The sequence below is a fragment of the Vitis riparia genome, chromosome 14 (assembly GCF_004353265.1).
Source record: "Vitis riparia cultivar Riparia Gloire de Montpellier isolate 1030 chromosome 14, EGFV_Vit.rip_1.0, whole genome shotgun sequence".
NCBI classification, from domain to species: Eukaryota; Viridiplantae; Streptophyta; class Magnoliopsida; order Vitales; family Vitaceae; genus Vitis; species Vitis riparia.
Genome location: NC_048444.1, coordinates 15,385,553 through 15,406,224, shown reverse-complemented (window position 1 = coordinate 15,406,224; position 20,672 = coordinate 15,385,553).

Here is a 20,672-nt window from a genome sequence, read left to right as displayed (position 1 = left end):
TTTGCTCCACAGATAAGGTTACTCCAGGAGCATCCCCAGAATTATGCTTCTCTCCAACTTTCCCATGTGAAATGAACTGGGGTTAGCAAACTTTTGACCCTTGTTTTAATTGTCCCGTGGCCCTGGGGGCCTTCGAGAACTTCTTTTTCCATCAGTGGGTACAATCGGCTGGAAAAGGCGAGGCTTTGCCACAAAGCTGGAGCCTCAAACTATTGTGAAATGAATCATGTTATTGCTTTTGAACATAGAGTATGAAACAGGACTGGTTAATCTTCTTTTTCTATGACTTGTTTCACCATAAACGAAGGTAATAAGTAATAACATTCCGTTAATCTTCTTCCTTTAATTTTGCCAACCAGATCTCTCTCTCTCCAACGTTACCCCACTTATTTGTTCTGGTTGCCTAGGTAACCTTGCACTAGTTTGAACTTGACATCACGGGGGAAGATCACTTGGTTTTTTCGAAGTAAAATATTCAGAAATCAACCCTGTATCAAAATTTGATAATGCTCAAATGTAGTTAAAATTTTAAAACCTGGAGATTTGTGAACATGCCTATTATTATTCTTATCTTCCATTGCAATCAATCTTGAAAGCAAAACCAATTATTTTATTAGGTTAAAGGATGAATGAATAGTTACTTAGCGTTAAACTTGGAGAGTAATTGCTATGACCATTAATTAATGCTGACATGATCTCCCCAATCACTCATACCATCATATAAAACTAACATCCTGAGTTAATTAAATTCAAGGTAGTGATTAGGTATAAAAGTCACAAAATAACAAATAATTGAATTTATATTATATAATGATAATAATAATAATAATAATCTTAATAATATTATTATTATTAATGCATATGGGTAATTGCCATGATGATTTTTACTTTTCCCATAAATAATTAAATATTGTTGTATTTAATTTTGGTTTTTTCTAACTTAAACAAATAGGAGACTTAGATCAATGAAATACTCACCTTAAAGTTGTTTTATAACTCTATTTCTTTTTCTTTATTATTCCTTTTATTTTTGATAAATAAATATTTTTCTGTCATTTTATGATCATGTGTAAATGGGTAAGATTTGAGAAGAATATAGATAGTTAGTCAATAAGGTTGATGGTCCCTTTAATTATTTGCATGGATAGAATGGAAAGGCTTACTTGTAAGTTATTTAACTACTTTGGGTCCTTAACATAATGTTTCCTATATTTTGGAATGCAGCCATAAGATTATAGTACTTAGGATGTGATTAAGGTTTACTGTCCATCAACTAGATCATAGGAATTAGCTGGAATTTTAATGTGTATGATGGGAGCCAAGTAGTAAGAATTATATCCGAATAATGAGTTCTCATAGATCTTCTGCATGCTTATACTTTTTGGTCTTGAAAAATTGATTTAAAATGAAAAATAGTTTAAAGATTAATAAGGGTAATTTAGGAATATTTGGATTCAAAACAAAAGGTTTTCCAACACCTGTAGAAATTAAAATTTGCTCTTGGGTATTGTTTAGATTTTTGTCTCATTTTAATTCCATCCACATGAACAAGTCGAGTTTGGATATGTGTAGACCCTAAACTTATCCCCATCCATTTTGTTATTAAGTTTAGATCCATTTTATTCCAAGTTCTAAAGCCTAAGAAGTATAATATGGGCTACTCAACCTTAGGCCTAACCCACTCATTCACGGGTTTGAGTTTCTTTTAGTCTCTCTCTTCTTCCTCATGAGGGCTATTACTTTCTAATCTCACCATGGACAACTATGTCATTCACACCGCAGTATCACATAGCCTTGCAGTCAGTGTTGCGACATCACCCTACATCCTTGTGGTTGTCATTGTTGTTACTAGTCATGGTCTCCATCTTCAAATTGATAAATGGTAGTTTTTTTCATTCATTATTTCATTCGTTCATGTACATAGTATATATAGAGGGTAATCACCATTCTAAGAATGGGAAAGAATGATATAAGGAAATAACAACTAATATCCTAATATCTCAACTTTCCTAATATCTCAATATTCCTAATATCTCAATATTCATAATATCTCAACTTTCCTAATATCTAAACATTCTTAATTTCTCAACACCCCTCCTCAAGTTGGTGCATAGATGTCACACTTGCCCAACTTGTCTAAAAATTTTGAGAACACTTGACTTGAGACAGCTTTGGTAAGGATATCGACCAATTGATCTTCTGATCGAATCTTAGGCAATTCCACAATCTTATCATCCAACTTTTCCTTAATGAAGAATCTATCCACCTTGACATGCTTTGTACGATCATGTTGTACTGGATTATGAGCAATGTCACATGCGGCTTTATTGTCACAAAACAATCGAATTGGTTGCCTAGATAGGTAACCTAAATCCTATAAGAGGAGTCTTAGCCATAATGCCTCACAAAGTCCTAGAGCCATACCTTTAAATTCCGCTTCTGCACTTGAACGAGCGACGACATTCTGCTTCTTACTTTTCCATGTCACAAGATTACCACCTACAAAGGTAAAGTAACCAGATGTAGATCGCCTATCATCCACTGCACCGGCCCAATCAGCATCAGTATATACTTCTATACTCTGATGATCAACATTTTTAGCGAACAAAATTCCCTTCCTAGGAGCATTCTTCAAATACCTCAAAATACGCATGACTTCATTCATATGTTGCTCTCCTGGATTATGCATGTATTGACTCACTACACTCAATGCATAAGCAAGATCTGGTCTTGTATGAGCTAAGTACATTAATCTCCCCACAAGTCTCTAGTATCTTCCCTTATCGGTTGATACTTGATTAGGCTCAACACACAATTTTAGACCTTCTTCTATTGGTGTATTAACAGGTTGACATCCCGACAGTCCAGTCTCCTGTAAAAGATCTAAGGCATACTTTCTTTAAGACAGAAAAATTCCTTCACTTGATCAAGAAACTTCAATCCCAAGAAAGTATTTCAGAGGACCTAGATATTTCATTTCGAATTCTCTAGATAGATAATTTTGCAGAGCTTTTCTTTCTTCAGGATCATTTCCTGTGACTACCATGTCATCCATATATACGATGAGTGCCGTAATCTTACCATGTTGCTTTTTTAGGAACAAAGTGTGATCTGAATTACTTTGACAATAGCCAAAAACTCTCATTGACTTTGTGAACCTTCCAAACCATGCTCTCGGGGATTGCTTCAACCCATACAATGACTTCTTTAATTTGCACACCTTCTGACATTGCTTTTCTAACACCATGCATCCTGGTGGAAGATCCATATATACTTCTTCAGATAACTCGCCATGCAGAAAGGCATTTTTCACATTGAATTGTTGTAATGGCCAATCTAGGTTTGCAGCTAAAGACAGTAATACTTGAACTGTGTTGATCTTAGCTACAGGTGCAAATGTCTCTGTGTAGTCAATTCCATAAGTTTGAGTGTACCCTTTTGCTACCAGTCTTGCTTTAAATCGTTCAATACTACCATCTGCCTTGTACTTCACAGTATAGATCCAACAACACCCAACTGGCTTCTTTCTTGGTGGACATTCTACGAGTTCCCATGTTTCATTCTTCTGCAATGATTTCATCTCTTCATTCATGGCTGCTTTCCACCTTGGATCAGCTAAGGCTTCCTGCACACTGTTAGGAATAGCTACAATAGATAATTGATTTACAAATGACTTATTTGATTCAGACAAACGATGGTTAGACACATAGTTGCTCATGGATATTTGACTTTGGTAGACAATTCAGGTTCATATGTGGGTTTAGGAATACCTCTATTATGATGGTGTGGTAACTATTTCATGAATGGATCAGGTTCCAAATTAAGAACACCCTCAACAGACGACGATTGGTTTGGTATTTCAATGAAGACATCTTCGGACCCAAATTGTTGACCACTCATATCCAACTCACCCGCTTCCTGGTTCACTAGTTCAGATTGTCAAGATTCATCTTCCTCAGAGATATGATAATCATAATAGAGAGTCTGAATTTCCTTATGGTATTCCCCCTAAAGTTCAGACTCAGATGAAAAATACATCGAATCTTCATGAAACACCACATCCATTATAATACATTTGTCGAGTTGGAGGATGGTAACATTGATATCCCTTTTTGTGCAATGCATATCCAACAAACACACATTGCAATGCATGGGAAGTTAACTTGGTGCGTTGGTGCTTGTGTAGATGCACAAATGCCACGCAACCAAAAACACGAGGAGGTAGATTTGGGATGGTTGGGGCAACTACGGCATTAGTAAGAGCTTGGAGAGGTGTTTGAAAGTTAATTGAGCTAGAAGGTACTCGATTGATCAAGTATGCGGTAGATTGAATTGCTTCTCCCCAATAAGATATCGGTGTTTTTGCTGCTATCAAGGAAGCATGAACAACCTCTAACAAGTGTTGATTTTTTTGTTCAGCGACTCCATTTTGCTGGGGTGTATTGGAACAAGTAGTCTGATGAATGATGCCATGTCCTTCCAAATACTTTTGAAGATCAGAACTTTAATATTCTCCACCATTATTGCTACGCAGAACCTGAACCTTTGCATTGTACTGAGTTTCAATCATTTTATGAAATTTTTGAAACAACAAGTTCACTTCATCTTTGGTCTTCATCAAGCATAACCATGTCATTCTGGTACAATCATCAATAAAAGTAACAAACCAACGTGAGCCACTCAAAGTTGGGACTTTGGATGGGCCCCAAACATCAGAATGTATAACCATAAAAGGAAACGAACTTTTATTCAAAATTAACGGAAATGAAGCACGATGGCTTTTAGCCAATTCACAAATATCACAACGGAAACCAGAAATATCACTCTTTGCAAACAAACTAGGAAACAATTTTTTTAAATAACCAAAGGAAGCATGTCCCAGACGTCGATGCCACAACCAAATTTCAGACTTTTACTTCTCCTCCTCAGATCCATCTGCTATCAAGGCTTGTTGCAACTTATTTGAATCCTTTGACTGCAAGTCCAAGTAATAGAGTTTTCCACGCTTAATACCACAACCAATCGTATGTCTTGTTTGGATGTCCTTAATCACACAAAATTCAGGCCAAAAAATGTCAATACAAGATAAGGCTGCAGTGATTTGAGAAACTGACAAAAGATTGTAATCTAAAGATGGAACAACTAAAACAAAATCCAAATTCAAAGTATCAGTAAGAGTTAAGGATCCTTCCCCAATGACTAGGGTTGTGTTACCATTGGCTGTGGAAACAATTTTTTGTGAGGAAGGTCTAAGGGGTGAAACCTGTTTAGAATCAAAAGTCATATGATCTGTAGCACCAGAATCAATTATCCATGCACTATTAATAACAGGTGTAAAAGTATTTAAAAACTTACCACCATGATCAGTAACAGCTACCAATGCAGAGGCTTTCTCAGCAACATTAACCTCTGTTTTTATTTCGGCAACAGTTGCAGTCGAGGTTTTCTTGGAATTGTTCTTCCGTTGATCACGATTATTATCATTAATAACAAAGTGTTGATAGCCTAAACATGATCTAAAGGTCCATGGTTCAAACCCTCGGTTCCTTATTGTTTTCCTGGTCATACCAAGAGTCGTTGCTTTGAAATTGTGGGATATCCAGACTTGTGGGACCAGTCTTATTGCAGTGAATGCATTTGAAGGTTGACTTATCAATATTAGGGCTTGTCTTAGGATGGTTGATCGCTGTCGGACTACCATAGCAACAAAATATCCAGGATTTTAGTTCCATGGCTCTGATACCATCTTCAAATTGATAAATGGTAGTTTTTTTCATTCATTATTTCATTCGTTCATGTACAGAGTATATATAGAGGGTAATCACCATTCTAAGAATGGGAAAGAATGATATAAGGAAATAACAACTAATATCCTAATATCTCAACTTTCCTAATATCTCAATATTCCTAATATCTCAATATTCATAATATCTCAACTTTCCTAATATCTAAACATTCCTAATATCTCAACAGTCCATGCACCACCATCACTACCCCCTCCATCACAACCTACATTTTCTCAACACAAGCACTCCGCGTGGCAATTCGTCTTCCTCCACTAATACCCACACCATCATGCTTGCATTAACATCATCACGATCTTGACACCAATCCATCATCCACAGTCAAGCTATCGACTCCGACTAAACTTCCACATTGTATCCACCTCATAAAATAATTAGTTTTATCTTCCCCCATGGCACTACCTTCCTCAACCAATACCAAAACTCAACATGAACAACCATTGCCTATGACTATCTTAACTTTCATAACTGACCTTACCATATGTTTCATCCTCGTTTAGATGATGTTAAACCAAGTGTCATGCTCTACCTATGAAACAAAGAGACATAGTGGGAAAAAACAGTGTGGAATCGCTCAAACACACCCCTCTCCAACGATTAAGTTAGTTAATGGTGGAAGGAGGGCAAATAGATAAAAAGAGTAATTTGTTCTTCATACATTATGCCTGGTGAAGTCCCATTTTATAATTGCTCTTTGTTTGATTGGTAATGGGAAGGTGATAATGGTGACACTAATTACGTAGGTTTTTAATGGCTTTATATTCACCTCTTCAATGCTTTGATGGTTTCTATGGTGATTATGGTTTTTTATGATCTGACCGTTTCATGGTTAAGGGGTGGCCCATTACATTGACATTTTTTGAGCTTTCTTTGGATCATTAGGTCGTGCTTCCTTAGTGATGGTCATTCCTTGCCGAAAGTTGATCAATGCTCTAATGTGTATCATGATGAGTCCATTGATGGCTTTGTGGAAGCTATTGACTAGTTCCCACATGCTACTCTTATTGGGGTGACATGTAGAGTTGGATTTTGGATCCCTACATCTTCCTTTTATTTTCTAGGTCATTTTGGTTAAATAAGTGAGAACATCAATATGATTGTTGGGAACCTTGGATCTCTTTTTTCCTAAATCTTGGATCGTATAGCAACATGAAAACTACCCTAGGTCTCCAAATCCTATGCAATAGAACCAAAAATCAAATTTTAACATTCTAAGATCTAGAGAAAGTCATTAGAAAACTTTACCTTTGATTTGGACGTTCCCAAATCAATTCTACTTGGTAAGAGACTAGGGGTCTCACACACCCAAGATTTTTCATCCAATGACTTGAACCATGTATTGTCTTGGCACTCCAAAGTGTAGGCTTTGGAAAGGAGGAATGTTAGGTTTTTTTTTTTTTTTTTTTCTCTTAAAGGTGGAAAACGAATTTCACCAAAAAGTGATGGAAACCTTAACCCTTAAGGGGGTATTTATAGAGTTCCTCGATTGGGCTTAAGTGACTTAAGCCCAACAAGGCTTAGGTCACTTAATCTAATCCAAAACGGGTCCTAATTGATTAATTAACCACATAAGACCATTAAATTAATCAATTAGTCTAATCTAGAGAATTTGTTCACTATGCCTTATTCAACCTTGCATAATTACCAAAATATTTTTATACACAAGAGTGAACCTAGAGTCAATCCAATCCTCTTAAACTGTGCCATCATAGTATATGAACTCAAAGTAAGGAATAATGGGACCCATAAGAGTATTGGCTTCCTCAAAATCCAATTTTGTAGTTGATTCAACATTCTATAAGAGAAAATCAAATGTACTCTAATACCTTATGTAAATAATAACTAAACAAAGTTTGATTCTATAACCTACTATCCACAACATGCATACTCCCTATGAATTGGTGTTCATAATCTAACAAGGTAGTGTTATCACCTATCAAGATTACCTTTCTAATTCTTGAGTTACAAATCTCACTTATTATATGATCAATTGATATATTCTAACTCTAAGGAGCATATGTCAAATTTCCATTAAAGAAAATGCTATGGTAATTGTTTTCTAGATCACATGTCTTTTGTATCACCTAAGGGGACACACTGTCTCAATCCATGAGCTATTATGGTGCTTCTATTGAGAATACTTGTTGCTACCAACCTCCATCAATAGTGACTTAATCCATAGGGATATATCTTAGGGTCTTATCAATAGGTCAAAACCTCCTATTGACTTTGACACAAACTCAATATCCTCTCAAGATTGAAAGTCTATGCAGTATAATAGCTTGGTGAATCATGAGAATTGATAACTTTATGTTATGATTCACTATAGGTTTAGTCTTGTGTGCATCACATGCATTAGTGTACTCACCATAGGAAAACATCGTGATGGCTAAGATAAACCATCCTTCAAATCAGGATGTAGTGGACTACAATCTCAAATGAATTGCCTAAATCCATGAACCGACTATGGACAACTCATCACTCTACAAGGAACTTATGACTTGGATCTTATTTACAACTCCTAATGTACCCAAGTCATGTACAATGTAAGAGACATGGGTTGAATGCTCAAATCAATGTCAATACACTAAAGGCATAATAAGAGGATAGTTAAGTCTTTGTTATGTTATGTCTTGCTTTTAGGGGCTTAATCCTAATACCACTATCTCACTATTATCACAAAATAGTACTAGGGGTGATACAACCAAGGGCACTACCCTAAGTCCCAATAGGAACTTTGGAAGCCTAACAACTCCCTTTGCTGCTTCAAAAGCAAGAACATACTTGACTTCCATAGTGGAGTTAGCAATTCAAGATTGCTTCACATTTCTCCAACTAACTGCCCTCCACCTAAAGTGAACACAAACCCAGAGGTAGACTTATGAGAGTCTCTATAAGATTGAAATTCTGAATTTGTATACCTAATGGGTAACAACTCATTGCAATGATACACTAGCATATAATCTTTCGTTCTCTAAAGAAACTTGGGTATACTTAAACAAAAGCTTATCAATGTAAGTGGTATGAGACAATGCAATCTTCCTATTCTTGTGATCAAGAAAGACCTTAATCCCAAGAATATATTACGCCTCTCTTAGATCTTGCATTTGGAATAAGTAGAAAACCAAATCTTAACTAATAATGATAATCATGCATCATTCCCAATGACTAGAATATCATCAACATACAAGACAAAGAACACCACCATGCTTCCCTACATCTTCTTCCACACACAAGGCTTATATTTGTTTTGATCAAAATTAAGAGTCTTGATAGCCTAATCAAAACGTCTCTTCCAAGAGTGAGATGTTTGCTTTGATCCATAAATGGATTTATACAACTTGCACACAAGGTGCTTTTAGCCCTTTGCAATGAATCCATCTAGTTGCATCATATAGATGTTTTCTTCAAGATTATTGTTCAAGAATGTTGTCTTGACATCATTTTCCATATCTCATCATGGAGATTAGCCGTAATAAATAGGAGTATGCTAATGGATTTGAGTGTGACTACCTGTGAGAAGGTCTCCTTATAATCAAAACCAAGTTTCTGATTATAACCTTTCACTACTATTCTAGTCTTATATGCCTCAACCTTTCCATCTACCATTTTCTTCCTCTTGTAGACATCCTTACACTTATGGGTTTTATCCCTTCAGGTGCTTCTATAAGATCCAAGACTTCATTAGAATACATAGATTTTAACTTCACCTCTATAAGTCCTTGCCAAAGAATAACATCATCACTACTCATTACTTCATCGTAATCCATGGGATTGGCCTCATATTCCTTTGGAATTGCTTCAAAAGACTCTCCTAAATACATGAACTCATCTAGTTGTAGAACAACCCTCCCACTATAAACGAGGCACTATTGTACTAGAATTTGCTAGAATGGTAAATATAGGAAGCTTTGGACCCATAGTCCTCTATGAATTGTGGGCGTGTCTTCAAGTGTTTTCCACTCTATATCACGTTTTGCCCTATTACTCATCACATAATTCTCTTATAAAAATCCATCATTTGTACCAAAAAATGTCTTATGGTTGACCTGACTGTAAAAGTAAAGTCCTTTGGTTCTTTTTGGATATCCTACAAACAGGTATACCTCTGACCTTGCTTCCAATTTTTCTACATTTGCTTTCATAATGTGTTAGGCACCCCTAAATGTGAATATATTGCAAACTAAGTTTGCAATCTTTGCATATCTCTATAGGAGTTAAAGGTATCGACTTCAAAGACACTAGGTTGAGAATATATGTTTCAGTCTCCCAGGCATATCCCTAAAAGAATACATCAAGTGATGAGAAACTCATCATAGATCTTATCATGTCTATCGATGTTCGATTTATTCTTTATGTAACTCCATTTCACTATGGAGTTCTAGGTGCACTTAACCAGGATGAAATCACGTGCTCCTTGAGGAAAGAATCAAATTGAGTAGACATGTACTCACTGTTGGAAACCTCAGATCATTTCGTTCCCATGCCTTAGATTTCATAGAATGCATGAAAATCTATTATAGGCTCTTTAAATTTATCGCAACAGAAAACTAGGTATCCAAAAACCAATATTGATACCATAGAAATCATAGATCTAGAGAATGAAGCCACAGACCTTTGATCAGGATGTTCCCGGATCGATTTCAATCAATATAGATAACTCTAAAGTCGTAATGGATCTCGTAAACAACATGATCTTTTGCCTGATTACTCTTCTTTGTGCCTAGGCATTGAGATGTTAAAAATCTCAAAGGTGGAGGCTAGAGTTCTCTCTTTGGACTGTAAGGAGAATATGACAAGACATGGAAACTCTAACCCCTAAAGGGGTATTTATAAGCTTCCTATTGGGCTTAAGTGACTTAAGCACACCATAGGCTTAGATCACTTAATTTAGCCCAAAACAGTTGCTAATTGATTAATTGACCATACAAGACCCTAATTAATCAATTAGCCCAGTTTAGAGATACCAATCACTTATCCTTGTGCAACCTTACGTAATTACCAAAATGCCCTTATACACAAAAGTGAACTAAAAACCCATCCAACCCTTATAATCTATGTTATCAAGGAATATGAGCTTAGAGCGGGGACCATTAGGACCCATAGGAGTACTGGCTCCCTCAAAATCAAATTCTAAAATTGACTCAACATCTCACTATAGAGAGTCAACTTCACTCTAGTACCTTATGTATACTACAATGAGACATCAAATACTTAAGTCCATGACCTACTATCCACTGTATGCAAACTCCCTATAAACTAGTGTCCATAATATAACATGGTGGTGTTATAACCTATCAAGATTACCTTTCTAATCCTTGAGTTATAGATCCTACTTATTATGTGATTAAATGACATACTCTAGCTCTAAGGAGCAATGCCAAATTCCACTGAAGGAATTATTGTGGCCACATATTTCATCATCACATGTTCTTTGGATCACCTAAGGGCATATATTGTCTCAATCACATGAGATATCATGGTGCTTCTATTGAGAATACCTATTGCCTCCAACCTTTATCAAAAGTGACCTAATCCATAGGGATATATGACCATTTTAGGGTCTTACCCATAGGTCAAAGCTTCTTATTGATTTTGGCATAGGCTCAATATCCTCTCAAGGTTGAGAGTCCATGCAGTATAGTAGCTTGGTGAATCATGACAATTGATAGCCTTGCATCATGGTTCACTATAGGTCCTATCCAATGTGCATCACACACACCAGTGTTCTCACCATGGGAAACTCATCTCGACAACCAAGATGAGTCGTCCTTCCAATTGGGAGGTGATGTACTACAATCTTTACTAGATTGCCCAAATCCATGAATTAACTATGGACAACTTATCTAATTACAAGGAACCCCATGACTTGTATCTTCTATGCAACTCCTAATGCACACAAGTCATGTACAATGTAAGAGACATGGTTTGAATGCTCAAATCAATGTCAATATACCAAAAGGATAGCAAAGGGATAGTTAAGTTTAACTTTGTTACATCATGTGTTACTTTCAAGGGCTCAATCCCAACACTCACTATCTCGATCAGATCGAAGTGCGTTGATATATTTACCTAATTGGTTTGCCAATTCCACCTTAAATTCAATTAATTTGTCTAATTCCTTGAACTTTCTATGCATCAAGTAAACATATCTAAACCTAGAAAAATCATATGTAAACGTGATGAAGTACTCATACCCTCCCCGTGCATGGACATTAAAAGGCCCACACACGTCAGTATGCAATAACTCCAAACACTCCTTGGTTTTTTATCCTTTAGCAATAAAAGGTCTCTTGGTCATTTTACTTTTTATATAGGATTCACAAATTGGAAGATCTTTTAGAATCAAAGGAGATAAAATTCTAGACTTAACTAGTCTTTGGATCTTGCATAAATTAATGTGACCTAGGTGTAAGTGCCAAAGTTGTGTTTGATTAGTGTTAGGTTCCTTCATTTTCTATGAGTATGATAACTCTCATTACTTGGCAAAACAAATAAGGGAAAAACATGATAAAGACTATTTATTAATGATCCTGAGCATAAAAACAAATCTTTCAATTTAATAAAAACTTGCTTATTATAGAAAGCAAATTAATAATTCAATGTAAATAGACTAGAAATCGAAATCAAATTCTTCCTAGACTTAGGAGTATAAAGACAATATTTTAATACTAGAAGACTACTATAAAAAAGATAAAGATAACATCTTCCACTACCTGCACAACAACTCTTGCTTCAAAAGCTAATGTCAGGTACATATCCTCATCATTCAACTTCTCCTTAGTTGAAACCCCTATAACGAATTACAAACATGAGTAGTGGCTTTAGAATTTGTCCACCAAGAATTAGTGGAATCTAACACTAAACATGATTCAACTAGAAGATAATGATGCATACTTGACTATCTCTTTAGGAATTTAGGATATTCCTTCTTCCAATGGAATTTTAGACCACAAAGAAAACACTTGTTCTATTCCTTACTCTTATTCTTCTTCCTCTTACCTTTGAACTTTCTCTTTTGCTTGGCAAACTCTATAGTGTTTTTCTTCTTCTAGCTAGAAGAACCTAAAAACCCCTTCACTATCATATGAATGTCTTTCTGGTCCCTGAGAATTCCTTTAGCCATTTGGAGTTTACTCATCAGTTTAGTTAAGCTCGTCACTATCTTATTCATATTATAATTGAACTTGAACTACCTAAAAGAATCCAATAAGGCCTTTAGAACCATGTTAACCTAGGTTTCCCCATTTATCTCAATTATAAGGATCTTCATCTCATTAAAGAGTCTAATCACACAAATCATATAATCTTTAACAAGAGTTCCTTATAACATCTTAGTATCCATAATAACCTTAAGAGTAGCTTACCTAGTTGGCCTACCCTTGCCACCAAACATCTCATGGAGACTAATAACAATATCATAAGATATTGGCATAAACACATGTTGATGTTGCATCATGTTATCCAAAGACCCATGTATAATACACTTAGCCTTCTGATTTGCCCTTTAATAATTATTATAATTATTCTTCTCCTCCTGAGTTGAATGTTCATTAAAGGTTAAAGAAGCAATTTCCCGGGTTGCCAACTTTAGCTCCTCTAAAGTGAGTACTATGTCCAAATTCCTTTTTCAATCTACACAGTTTGGTTTGATTGATTTATTAGTAGTGAGAATGAGATTAATCGAATTATAAGACATGATATCTATAATAGAAATAAAACCATGCAGTAATTAATTGAGCATACATAACAAGTTAATAATTAATTTAGCAAAAATGTGGTGCTTTCAAACTACATATCTTTTTGCAAGTATCTTCATATTATAAGAATCAAGCCTACGGTAGGTAGGTCATGACCTTATTACTAGTTTGAGACCTTCTCAGATTGATCCCTGTCTCAACTATAAGGGTTTTTTGTTTTTTGTTTTTTTTTTAAATTTTATGAAAGAAGACTATGAAATAGAATACCCACAAATACAATTGAAAGATGAGTCATAGTAATCTTCAAAACTAAACTTTCTAACATCGTAAGAGAAATTTGAATACCAAATGATTGATTCTAGATTACAAATACCTTTCTTTGCTAAGCAATCTGTTGTTCTATTTGCTTCCCTATAAATATAAAGACAATCATAAATATGTAGATCCTGAGATAACTTCCAAATATCCTCCATTAACCATAAAGGTATTTAAAGACAAGAAAAACATACCCTTTAATTGGGCCAATGGACTATGCAAGTGGGATTGTGGTGGCTGATTTGACCACTTCATATCACATGTTAAGTGTACAACCATTGTCCTTGAACCATCAATCTCAAAAAGTAAGGAACCCCACTAGTGGGGTGGTTGCTCCCACTATAGACATATCTAATCTCATCCTCAAGGAGAGTTGTGAATCCACATTTTTCACATGCGTCCCCACTCGAAGGCAAGACTCGTTCTTTTAGTAAAAAAAACTAATTCTTGTAATAATTAGAGTCACCACTTATTTGTATTTATTTTAAAGGGAAAATAAAACCATAAGAGTCACTTCTTATTTGGAAAATCATGTTTTTGAAAAACCCGAGTCTAAGTTCGGGGTCAGGTTACTTATCAGGAAGATATGATTCATGCCTAATTGGTGTCTCAGCTGATTCGTGTCCAGCTGGTGCTCCTTGATTGAGGGAGTAATCAACAAAATTTATAACCTATTACACCATTGTAGACCCCCACTTGGGCCTCATTCTTCATGCAGCTTGTCTTGCCATGTGGAGGAGCTTTGAGAGACCACTTGTCTGCTCGTGGATGGCTGCTGGGAATCAGAGTAGTGGAATTGAGGAGCGAGTGAGAGTTTGACACGTGGCATGAAGATATTCTAAAATCCTCAGGCCGTTATGGAGGAGCGTCGGGCAGCTGCAGAGGGTGTTGGTGCTTTTCAGGGTTGGTTAGGGGATATTTGGAGGAGAGACAACTTTAGAGTGAGAGGAGGCTGGATATTCAGAGTTGGGGGAGAGAGAACTAGGGTCTCCAGGCTAGTTACAGAGGGAGATGGCAGCATTTCTGTAAGAGAGAGAGCTTGAGAGGGAGAAGGAGATTTTTCTGGAGAGGATTCCGGGGGCCTAGGCTGCTACGGAGAGGAGTTTTGGTGCCAAGGACGGGAGCAAACTGGTTTTGTGGGTGAGTTTGAGAGAGAACCAGAGAGAGCCGGGTTTTTGAGAGCTACTGGGAGGATTCTGTTAGCTAAGGAGGCTACCGGAGGAGAGATCAGGGGGCAGCAGGCTAGAGAGACGGAGAGAGCTAGAACTGAGCAGAGAAGGTTGGCTTGAAGCCAATCAAACTTCTACTTGAGGGAAGCACGGCTAGGTAAGGTTCTTTGGGTTCATAGGCTATTAATAATCATCATGCTTCTCTATTTTCTGGTTCAGGTGATCATCTTGCATTGTTTGTGAGGTTGTTTTGATTTGGTTATTGTGGTTCCATTCTCTATTTCTCTGGTTTCATTCAAGGATAACCTGACTGTGCTTGGTTTGGTGGTTAGATATTTGAACACTTGCTTGTATCTTGGATTTATTTATTTTTTCTCTCTTAAGATGTTTTCCTAGTTTAATCCATCGACCTTCAAACCTACGGATAAAGGAAAATGAAATAGGTTTCTTCATATTTGTTGGGTGTTCAGTCTTTGTTTATCCTCTTTAAAAGCTTCATTCCATCGTATTCTCTGCTTCTTTCTCCCTATTATGTGCGTGGGTGTTTCCATCCGAATCTCTGTTTTTGGCTCCCACACTTGAGGTTTCCTTCTACGAGTGAAGGTCCCAGCAATGGAGTCAAGCTTCTTGTAATTGATAAAATAGCTGGAGCCATGCATTGGTTCAAATGAAGCAGGGTTTGTTAACCGAACTGTGTTCATGGATGCTCTGTTTTGGACCTCAATGAGAATGAAACTGGTTTGGTTCTATTCTTGTGGATCTAAAGGCGATTAAAAAGGATCCAAGGAGGAGGATGCAGGTGGTGAGTAGGGTTTAAGATGAAAGGCATGGGGTGAGGTGCCTTGTAAGACCCAGATTTGTTCCTACTGACTTCCTTTACGATCAGGTTTGTTCCTATTGTCGATGTCGGTCTAAGCGAGCCATGAATCGAAGTTATAGGCTGAAAAAGGCCTGATGTTGAAGGCATTCGAATAAAACATAGTTCAAAGCACATATGGATTGATTGTTACAGCCTCAGTGATTTTATTGATGAACTGATTGATATTACTCGGGCAAGCACGGATATTACCATTTCCAGATGTCACTTCTTACAACATGACAAGAAGATGCTCATTGGAGGATGACCCTATCTGTGGCCCGATCATTGATGACGTCGTCTTCCACCCAGGTTATATTGATTTCACTGCCAAACTCAGCTGTTAGACCACAAATATCCGAAGCTTAAGGTTGCAAGCACAGACAGCTGGAGTTCCTCACTCACATCCACTAAGTAATGTTATGAGTCGGATGGTATATTTTGGACCAAATGTGTCGTCTGCTGATTTGAGGTGTTCGCCATCATGCCCGTGAAGGATTTACAAGGCTATGGAGAGGTACAAATGCAGGTCCAGCACTGGCTGTGACCACAGTGGGAATCTATCTACCTTGCTATGACATTTTCTGCAACTGGCTAAAGGAACTCATGGCTCAAAATGCTCCCAGCTTGACAGTATATGTTCCATTAGTTGCGGGTTCACTGGCTCGCTCATTAGCCTATGCTACTTGTTGTTATCCTATTGAACTTGCAAGAACTTGGGTGCAGGGTGGTTCCTCAAGGAGAAAGACCTCGAGATTAAGGCTTAGGGTGCAGAACCAGCTGAGAGTATAATTCTTAATGGAGGAAGGCCCGGTTCACATCAGACCCACTTGTGCATCCTGCTGTTTTGGTGGAGAGTCATGAGCACGCTCCGGCGAACAGAGCTACAATGGATCGAACGTGGAACCTCCTGAGACAATAATTCGGACTCTTCAGAAGCTTCAGCGCTGCTCCATCTGCTTCTTCTTCTTCAGTGGCATCGTCTCCAAACCCTACAGCTCCCAAGAAGCCAAAGCGAAGAAAGAAGAAGAACCTGTTCGAGGTGGCTCAGTTTCTCCCAAACTGGGGACTCGGATATCACATGGCCAAGACTTGCTGGACCGGCGTTTCCTATGAGATTGTCAAGATCAATATCTACAAGGACGGCAGCCATGGGAAGGATTGCACAAGGAACTAACAGATTAATGGTGGGCGTCTCGTCTTTGCAACTGCGGCTTCTCCTTCTCTTTGTATGAGATTAGAGTAATCTGGAGGAATTGCCACACAGTCAGCGTAAAGTCTAAAACCTGGAAATTGTCTCTTCCTCAACCGGTTCCAGGTTACACGTTGAGGCCTCCTTATGTAACCTCTTAAAAGGAAAACCTCCTGGAATTGAGAATGGACCAGAAGTACATGATGAGAAGGGGACCCCACTCCAGCATGCTAAGCATGGCCACCTTTGATTGGGCCATCTTTAGGACACACGTGACTCATCTTATATTTTCATGCATGTTTTCAAAAACCCATTTTCAAAAAGAAAATCTCACTTTCAGGTGATTCTAAGTCTTAATTTTTCTCTCTCTTGTTTTTAAATAAATCTAGTTTTAATAAATCAATTCCAATCATTTTCCACTAATCATGCATCTTTTACTTTATTTTTTTAATTTTTATTCATATTTTCATTCATTTCACCTTTTATTATTATTATTATTATTATCTTCTTTATTATTATTATTATTTTATCCTTGTTGTTTTTAAAATAATCCCTCAAATCCCAATTTTCAAATAGTTTTCCAATTTTTTTAAAATTCTTCAAATAATTTTAGCTTCTTAAATTTTTCATCCTTAGACATTTTTTTTTAGGTTCTAAATACCTCATTTTTTAATAAAATTTGCCACCATTTTTCTTCCCAGCAAGCCTTTTTCACATGTTATTTTTTATTTTTTATTTTTTATTTTAAAAAAAATGTTTTAAAATAAGCAAAGATTAAATTCTGTAATTCCGAATAATGGAATTTATGGAATTAATTCATGAAAAAATAAACGGGCTTTGGTGGGGGCCCCACATATGTGATTGATCGATTGATTGACTGATTGATTGATTTAATTGTTATGCATGATTGATGATTATTCTGCTCTATGACATGCTCCACATTATTTCTTAATTGTACACTAACCCCCTCTTGATAGCGTATATTGGTTCGCCACCCAGGTACGTATTTTTTCACATCATGATCACTCCTTATGTTTGTTTCTAATTCTCATACATGCATGATTGATTTGAGTATTCATTGACTTTCTCATCGGTCGCCATGTCAGCTTCATTTTATTAGTAGAGACCCGACTTTAGGGACTTAGAGGGGTGCCACGGTCTTTACCGTACCTTCCCGATAAGTAACCTGACCCCCGAACCCGATCCGGTTTTTCACAGACCGCCTTTTTCCAAAATAAGGAGTCACACTTAGGGTTTTTCTTTCTTATTTTGTTTACCCTTTTAAAAATAAAACAAAAATAAGTGGCGACTCCAAGTCATTTTCCTAATCAAATAAAAATCAATTTTCAAAATAAAAATCGAGCTCGCCATCGAGTGGGAAACGCATGAGCACGAAATGCGGGGTCCACAAAATGGCGACTCCACTGGGGATATTTTAGAGGGTCAAGCTTGAACTTAGGATGAAGCAAACGTGGCGTTTGATAAGTCGATCAGTGGGTACCTATTTCTTGATTGCACATTGAGAGTTCCCGATGCCATTGGATGCATGCTTGGGTGTTTGTTTTTACTAGGGGACATGGACATGCTGATTATGATGCTTGTTTATCTTGATTGACCATTCCGATTGTGGCAATTTTTTTGTGTTTCATTGCCATGTTTGTTGAGTACATTGACACATTGATTATATTGATTGATCATCTTGCCTTGCTTAGCATAGTCATTCTGATTTTGCTATGATTGTTCTCTTCACCTCACATGCATGGATTCACTGGTGTATATCATTTGATTTGATGTGTTGATTCTCTGGCTTGTATATTGCCTTGATTGTCTTTTGAGCATGATGTCTGTATCACTATTTGTCTTGATCGTCATAGTTTGTGTGGACTTGAGTGATATACCTGTACTCTGCTTGACTGTATGGTGCATGACTACCCTTCCTTTGTGTGATTGCATGTTGCTTGTCCGTGTGGGTAGCACATCTATCCCCTTATCTCCGACCCTCTAGTTTCGGTCATTTCCTTCATTTCGGTTCTCACTTTTGCAAATGTGAGGCCTTGTGTGTGCTTGTACTCTGACCAAGATAGAGGTTATGAGTAGGGTCTAGCGACGGGCTATACCGATGTTTGGGAGCGTTCTGGAGGAGACCGACATATCGATGTTGATTGGAGTCCGATCATTGAAGACCTGTATAGCCCCGAGCTAGGTTTCATGGATGGTTGTGCGACCAGTGTGTTTTCTCTCTTCTTTTAGCTTTTTAGGGTTTTCGGATGCACCCACACCATTCACTGTGCACATCAGCTGACCTTCGAGAGTTGAGAGTTTTGAGAGGTTTCACCATAGGAAACCCCCTGGGATGTCGAGGTAGTGCATGTGTGGATGTGATGTCCACCTTGCATGGAAGCGCCCCGTCTCTTCGGAGGCGTGCAGAGGGTTGCGTACCGCCGGAGGGTACGATCGCTTCTGCTAGGGATCTTTTAAAGTCCACCCATATCCATTTAGAGCCACCTTGACCTCGTAGGTTGAGCCATAGATCCTTCTATTAGGACTCCTTCCCTACACGTGGGTGCATCTGAGGGCTTTCAGAGCCTCTATGGTCATAGTTCCGATTCACACTCCCTCTTTTTAGTCTCCAGTTGAGAGTGCTCAGAGATTGATATGAGTTTGAGTATCGGTTGGATCACCCTTGTCATGTCACCTTGGACTGTGTTTTTCATGTTTTCTCCCTAGGGCTTTTGTTTTTCTTTCTTGGCTTGACCCCCCCTCTTCACTTGGTTGTCACTCACTTGATACTTTGAGATATGTTCATTGATCATCTTTTTACACTGTACGCTTATCACGAGCTCAGTACCTCATCATTTGTTTGATCTTTGGTTTGATTTTCAACTCGATGCTCATATTTTCATTACGGAAAGGTGAAAGGCGCATTTTCACATCCACACTTTTTTCTAGAGATTCGCCTTGATCACCTTATTATCTTCCTCTTATGGAGCTCGAGTCGAAAGTTGAGGTAAAGATATATGTTTATAGATGGAGTACTGATCTCGTGATAGTGTGTTTTTCACACCTCTTTCATCTTGGATTATTGATGAGAATTCTCTAGTCACATTTGTAGCCACCTCACAGTGGACACCTTTATGACTCCAGAGTTCTCGTCATATGTCCAGATTTCTGATTGCCACCTCAGGACCATGTGCTTGTATGTTGTATTGTCGTCTTTTAGAGTTTTATCTCGTGTCCTTCATCCATCTTGTTTGCATTGTAGGAGTCAGTTTAGGAGTCGTTTGAGTCTGGAGTCACATTCTTGGAGGAGAGTTGGAGGACGATTGATTAGAGCAAATTCATATCCGAGTTTAGACAGTTCAGTTGAGATGTCAGACGAGCTAGCTTCCACACTTGCTTCCATTCAGGAGTTCATGGCCGGAGTCAGTAGGCGCTTGGATCAGTTAGAGAGTTCTCGCCAGGATCCTCATCCGGCTGGCATGGTCACTGACGAGACGGTTCCTCATGCATCTCAGACAGCACAGACTCGTCCACCTGGGGTTTCACTTGGTACTCCATTCCATCTGGCAGATCATTATGAGACCATTCCACCACCTATTGTCGTAGTGCCGCTTCCCATGGTTCCTACTATTGAGG